We start from the raw sequence: 6,000 nt of genomic DNA on the forward strand, positions 1-6,000 counted from the left end.
ATATTCGAATAAATTTCAAATATTTGAGTATTTAAATCAATTTCAAATATTTGAGTATTCGAATAAATTTCAAATATTTGAATATTCGAATCAATTTCAAATATTTGAATATTCGAATAAATTTCAAATATTTGAGTATTTAAATCAATTTCAAATATTTAAGTATTCGAATCAATTTCAAATACTTGAGTATTTAAATCAATTTCAAATATTTGAGTATTCGAATCAATTTCAAATATTTGAATATTCGAATAAATTTCAAATATTTGTACAACACGATTTTTTAGAGCGTATAAACATTCTATTAAATCATATATTCTCCATTTTGGAGAACGAAATGAATTCCGAACAACCCAATATTCGCTAAGAAATATTTCTACTAGAATTTATATACGATTACAATGTTTACTTCCCGACACGTCGTCTTGATATTATTTTAATCAGATACGATAATCGTTTGTACAATAGAACGAATTTCGCTACATTTTTTTTTTCTTTACCAAGAGCTTTTTTATCATTTTTTTTTATTGAGTTGCGTCTGTTATAATAGTTTCAATTGTAGAAAAATAATATATTACCGTCGAGTACTTTACAAATGTACGATCCAGTTGAGTTACGCGCGATCGTATATAAATTCAGATGAAAATATTTCAAAAGGATATTTCACTCTTGAAAAGCGGACCTACACGTTATGTGCCAACATCCCCGAAGAGTTTAATTAGACCATCCGCGTCGCAATGTCCGCTACGAAACACGGACGACCGAAACCGAGGAGGCCACCGTGTAGCGAGGAAGTCCATTATCCGGAGGTCGCCGATGAAAATGAGAAAAGCTGGAAGAGGTCGATCGTGAGGAGGAACGGAAAACAGAACGGTCCGACGAGAAATAAAAGACACGGAATCGAATCCGACGCGGCCGAGTTTTCCCCCCGTTTAGAAAGCAACACGGCTTCGACGATTCTGCGGGTCCACGTGCTACCGACAGGCGCTATCGAAAATAAGATAGTAGATTTTACGAAGAGAAACCCTGACGTCGTAATACAACCGGGGCGGTCTCTTCTTCCGTGGATGGTGGTGAAAAAGTAGGTCGGGTGAGTTAGTTCACCCGGTGGTACCAACATGTCCCGTGCTTTTCGATAATGCGATTGTATACGGAAAGGCACATTGCACGGTTAGGTGAACGTTTGTCGGCGTTTGGTTGCGTCAGTTCGGAAAACTACCGGTCGCTTTCGAATAATACGAAATTGATCATTGTCGACAAGAGTGTTCGTCCTTTGGAAAGATACGAAAAATGTTCTCTAACCGTTGAAGAGTCAATTCTAAAACTTACTGTTCGAATAATGATATTCGAATAGTCAGGTATTTGAAATTTATTCGAATACTCAGATATTTGAAATTTATTCGAATATTCAAATATTTGAAATTTATTCGAATATTCAAATATTTGAAATTGATTCGAATATTCAAATATTTGAAATTTATTCGAATATTCAAATATTTGAAATTTATTTGAATACTCAAATATTTGAAATTTATTCGAATATTCAAATATTTGAAATTGATTCGAATACTCAAATATTTGATATTTATTCGAATACTCAAATATTTGAAATTTATTCAAATATTCAAATATTTGAAATTGATTCGAATACTCAAGTAATTGAAATTGATTCGAATATTCAAATATTTGAAATTTATTTGAATATTCAAATATTTGAAATTGATTCGAATACTCAAATATTTGAAATTTATTCGAATACTAAGATATTTGAAATTGATTCGAATACTAAGATATTTGAAATTGATTCGAATATTCAAATAACGCTAATTCCAACACAGATACGTTTTAAGAGATCACATTTGATCAAATTATAATGTAAATAAGTGGAAGCTTCAGAACTTGATACAATTGAACGAAAGACAACAGAAAAGTTAGTAAACTTCGGACCAGAATTTTGGTAGACCAGTAAACTCGTAAGTTAAAAAAAAAGAAATCAATAATTTAATTTATTTACCAGTGAAAATCTACTTATTACAACCAGTAAAATAATTTTATCAAAATTATTTGTAACTCTTGAAAAAGAAACTTCTCATTTAACAATTAAGGAACATCTATCGAAAAAAATCACATCCATTGAATCTTTCTAAAAGACGAACGCCATTTTTGACAATGATCAATTTCATATCATCTGAAAACGACCGGTAGGTTTCAAAACTGGTGCAACCAAACAACAACAAACGTCCACCTAACCGTGTAATGCGACTTTTCGAAGACAATCGCATTATCGAAAAGCATACGACACTTCGATACCAGGCGAGTAGTATTTGAATTGTATTCGTTGAGTATTCGAGTCCTCGAAACGTTCGAATACATTATTCGAATACTGAACAATTCAACGAGTAGTCGCAGCTCCGATTAAGCGCAAGTTCGTTGATCAACTCGAGCATTAAATAACGTCAACAATAGCGTCTTCGTTTACCAAGCGGCAACGACCGCGGCGAATCGCTCGCGTTGATTCAATCAGAGTGTTATCCATTCTTCGCGCCGAAATTGTGGTTTCCGGAAAAGCGACGGCGGTGATCTAATTGTAACGAAACGATCGGAACGACGACGTTGCAGCTCCTAGCCGTGAGAATCAGGCTGAGAACCGCAGCGGGTACGCGCTCTTTTGTTGAAGAAAACTCGCGGGGTGGGATTTTAATTAAAGAGGTACACTGCCAGCCGGTACTGCTATGCGAAACGACTGTGCATCAAGTGCGTAAACGTCTGCCCTGTCCTCCAGCAAACTGCACCGTTCGTTCGTTCGTCCCTATGAATTGTTTCGCGAACTAGCTCAGCATTGGCCATCTCGTTAATTTCGACTCGCGAACCTAGCTCAGCGTTGGTGTCTCGATCCTTGATCTCGACCATGTTGATACGTTCGTTTCGTTGAACATTTTTCACAAAGTTTCTTTGAATGCGAATTATCAAAGAGACAAGCACCAAAGATTCGTTAATGGTGAAGCACAAATCCCAAAATGGTAATAACGAAGTATAGAAATTATCGTACGAAAATGATGTATCGAAGAATTACACGAAAGCATCGAACGAGTTAAAAAGTTAAATCTTAACTTAAAATCAAGTTAAATTTTAACTTAATATGTAAGTTAAAAAATAATATCGAGCATTGCAAACAGCTGCTATCTAGGATAGACACGCAATGAACGTGAATTTATACGCAATTGAGAAATAAACGATGAGAAAACACTCGAGCGATCCAATTAGGGGAGATGTGTAATAATAATGAAAAGAGGAAGAATTAAAGGGAAGAAATTTGTGATATCGTAATAGTAACGAGTCGTTTATTGTTTACGCTGAAAAAGAACTACCGAATGAGGATCTCTTGAATTCTTTCGGTATCTTCTTTTTATCGTGCGCAATTGTTGAAATTAATTTAACGTAATCGTTGACCAACGTAATACGGGATTCAGAGTATCGCGTTACAAGCTCGGTATTGTCATTATGTTGTCTAGAACGATGGAATTGCAAGTACAATCTCGAATTACGAGATTGAGAGGCGGGTTATCGGAACAAGTGCAGTGAAAAGCTCGCGGTCGTCCGCAAGATTGCACGTTTCGAGCAGCCGCAAGACGAACGAGAGTGTTCTTTTCCTATTCATCGGAATTTATCAATGGTGGTTTGGTAACGATTACGGGAACTGCTTCAAATTGTGAGCTTTCACTGTCTTTCGCTTCTTCGTTTAAAACTACACCGAATAAAGTCTCGTGATCTGTGAGATTACGTACACTGAGTGATTTAATAAAGAGGTCGAAGGATTTAGATATGCAATAGATTGTACGATAAGTTTCGTCGTTCGATAAAACTTACTGAACAGTACTGTTCGATGTGGTACTGTTTAATAAATTTTTTCGAACGACAAAACTTATTGAATAATCTAGTACTATACTGTTCGATAAATTTTATTGAACGTCAAAACTTATTGAATAATCTAGTATTATACTGTTCGATAAATTTTATTGAACGTCAAAACTTATTGAATAATCTAGTACTATACTGTTCGATAAATTTTATTGAACGACAAAACTTATTGAACAACCAAGTATATAGTAGGCTTGTGAGAAAATTGCTTCTGCACTTTTGACAGTTTTTATTCATTCTGGGCCATCTTCTCAAGTGTGAAGAACGTATGTGTGTATTATATCTGTCCTTATGGGGTCCCAAAACGAATAGAACCCATCGTAACTCCAAATGCAATTTTCTCGCACACGTACTATACACAATACTTGCAAAAAATAGACAAAAGTCTAACTCCATCTTGACGCACACGCGGATAATTTATTTTATCTTATTTGCAGAAATCAATTGTATGCCAACCATAATCCATCGTGATGTACAATTATCTATTTTATTAATAAAGTTCTAATTATGTGCTGCAAAAGTCTCGAATCTGTGTTGAAACGAAAGCTGGACATTTTTTTTCTACTTTTACGAGTATTCTATACATTTGAATTCTTTAGTAACTTTTTAACAACACTCGGTCACAACACTTGTCGAATATTTTTAAAATAGTTATTGTTTTCAGATTTGAATAAAGTTAAGAGTATATCGAGACCAATAACATTGGAAGCTATCGATAAACCCATCGAGGACAACAATAATTTCTATTCAATCTAAAAAGAATGCAACTTCGTTAATTGTACTTTTCATTCTGAAGACGCGTCCGCGAAACTTTAATTTTGTTTCGCCTGTTATCCTGCCACAAGCTAGGAATGCAATTAAATGCATAGGATGCTAAGGTTGAATACCAGTTTGGCGAAGCTGGTAATTTCCAGAGACCGGAATCTAGCAATTTCTATATTGAATTAATGGGTTTGGTTAATTTCGTACTTTGGAATCGTTGAACGTAATTAAAAACAATTAAATCGATTAACATCGAGAAAGTTTCTAACGAAAGTGAACCGCGAGAAGATTTTCACAAATAATTCCAAAGAATCCGCGAGAGAATTGTCTGCCCGACGTGCAACAACGACGCACACATAATCTCAAATGATAACATGCGCTCGCGAACATTTTTTCTGTTTTACACTGGCTGTTCCGTGTTTACATTAATCCTCGGGTACATATATCAGCCTAATCTAATTTCGTCCGCGACACATCTCGCGCAGTTGCCAGGAGTCAGATTTTAAATGTGTTTCATTGCACAAAATTGCAACGAGTTCTGAAGGACGTGATACAGGTACAGCGGTATTTCACGTTTCCGAATAATGGCGTGCATTGTGCACTGTTATTCCTTCGCGGATACAATGCGAGCTCTTGGCATTCATAAAATTATTTAAAGGCGCGTGAAATTGTTCAAATGTTTACGCGATTCGTACAGTATACGTTAAGTTACAAAAATTGCGCGAACCTTGTTGATTAATGTGAAAGTATTTTAAAGAATTTTTTACACGATAATTCAAGCAGATTTACGTTAACACTTTTATGAATATATTCGTATGCAACCGCGCTTAATGTGGAAACTACTCTTAAATTACAAAGATATTTATACTCGTATAATTATTTACGTTTTTGTTTACCGATAGCTATGTATTAACATAATGGAAAGAACTACACCGTGCATAAATCATTAAGAGAAAAGATTTCACTTCCTGTAAACCAGTGCTGTCCCAAATCTCTCCTGGGAGCAAATAACGCACGAATGTTTTACAGGGTGTCCAACAATATGCGATACAACACGGTGAGTGACGATTTCTCTCGAAAAAGTAAATTAAAGTGCGGAACGCGGCTTTCACCCGTGAGCCTTCATTTTAGAGATAATTAACTTTAAATAAATTTGACATCGCATCAGATTGGAATGTATTATGTTACTCGAAACTTACTTAGCAGAAAGTATCGCTTTCTCTTATTCGGTCCACGAGTGAAAATGGTTGTTGGAGTTAAAGCATCGCTGCTTCAACTCGACCAAAGTCTTCGACACGATACATTGACTACCAAGTGCGA

The sequence above is a fragment of the Ptiloglossa arizonensis genome, chromosome 1 (genome assembly GCF_051014685.1).
Source record: "Ptiloglossa arizonensis isolate GNS036 chromosome 1, iyPtiAriz1_principal, whole genome shotgun sequence".
Classification (NCBI taxonomy): Eukaryota; Metazoa; Arthropoda; class Insecta; order Hymenoptera; family Colletidae; genus Ptiloglossa; species Ptiloglossa arizonensis.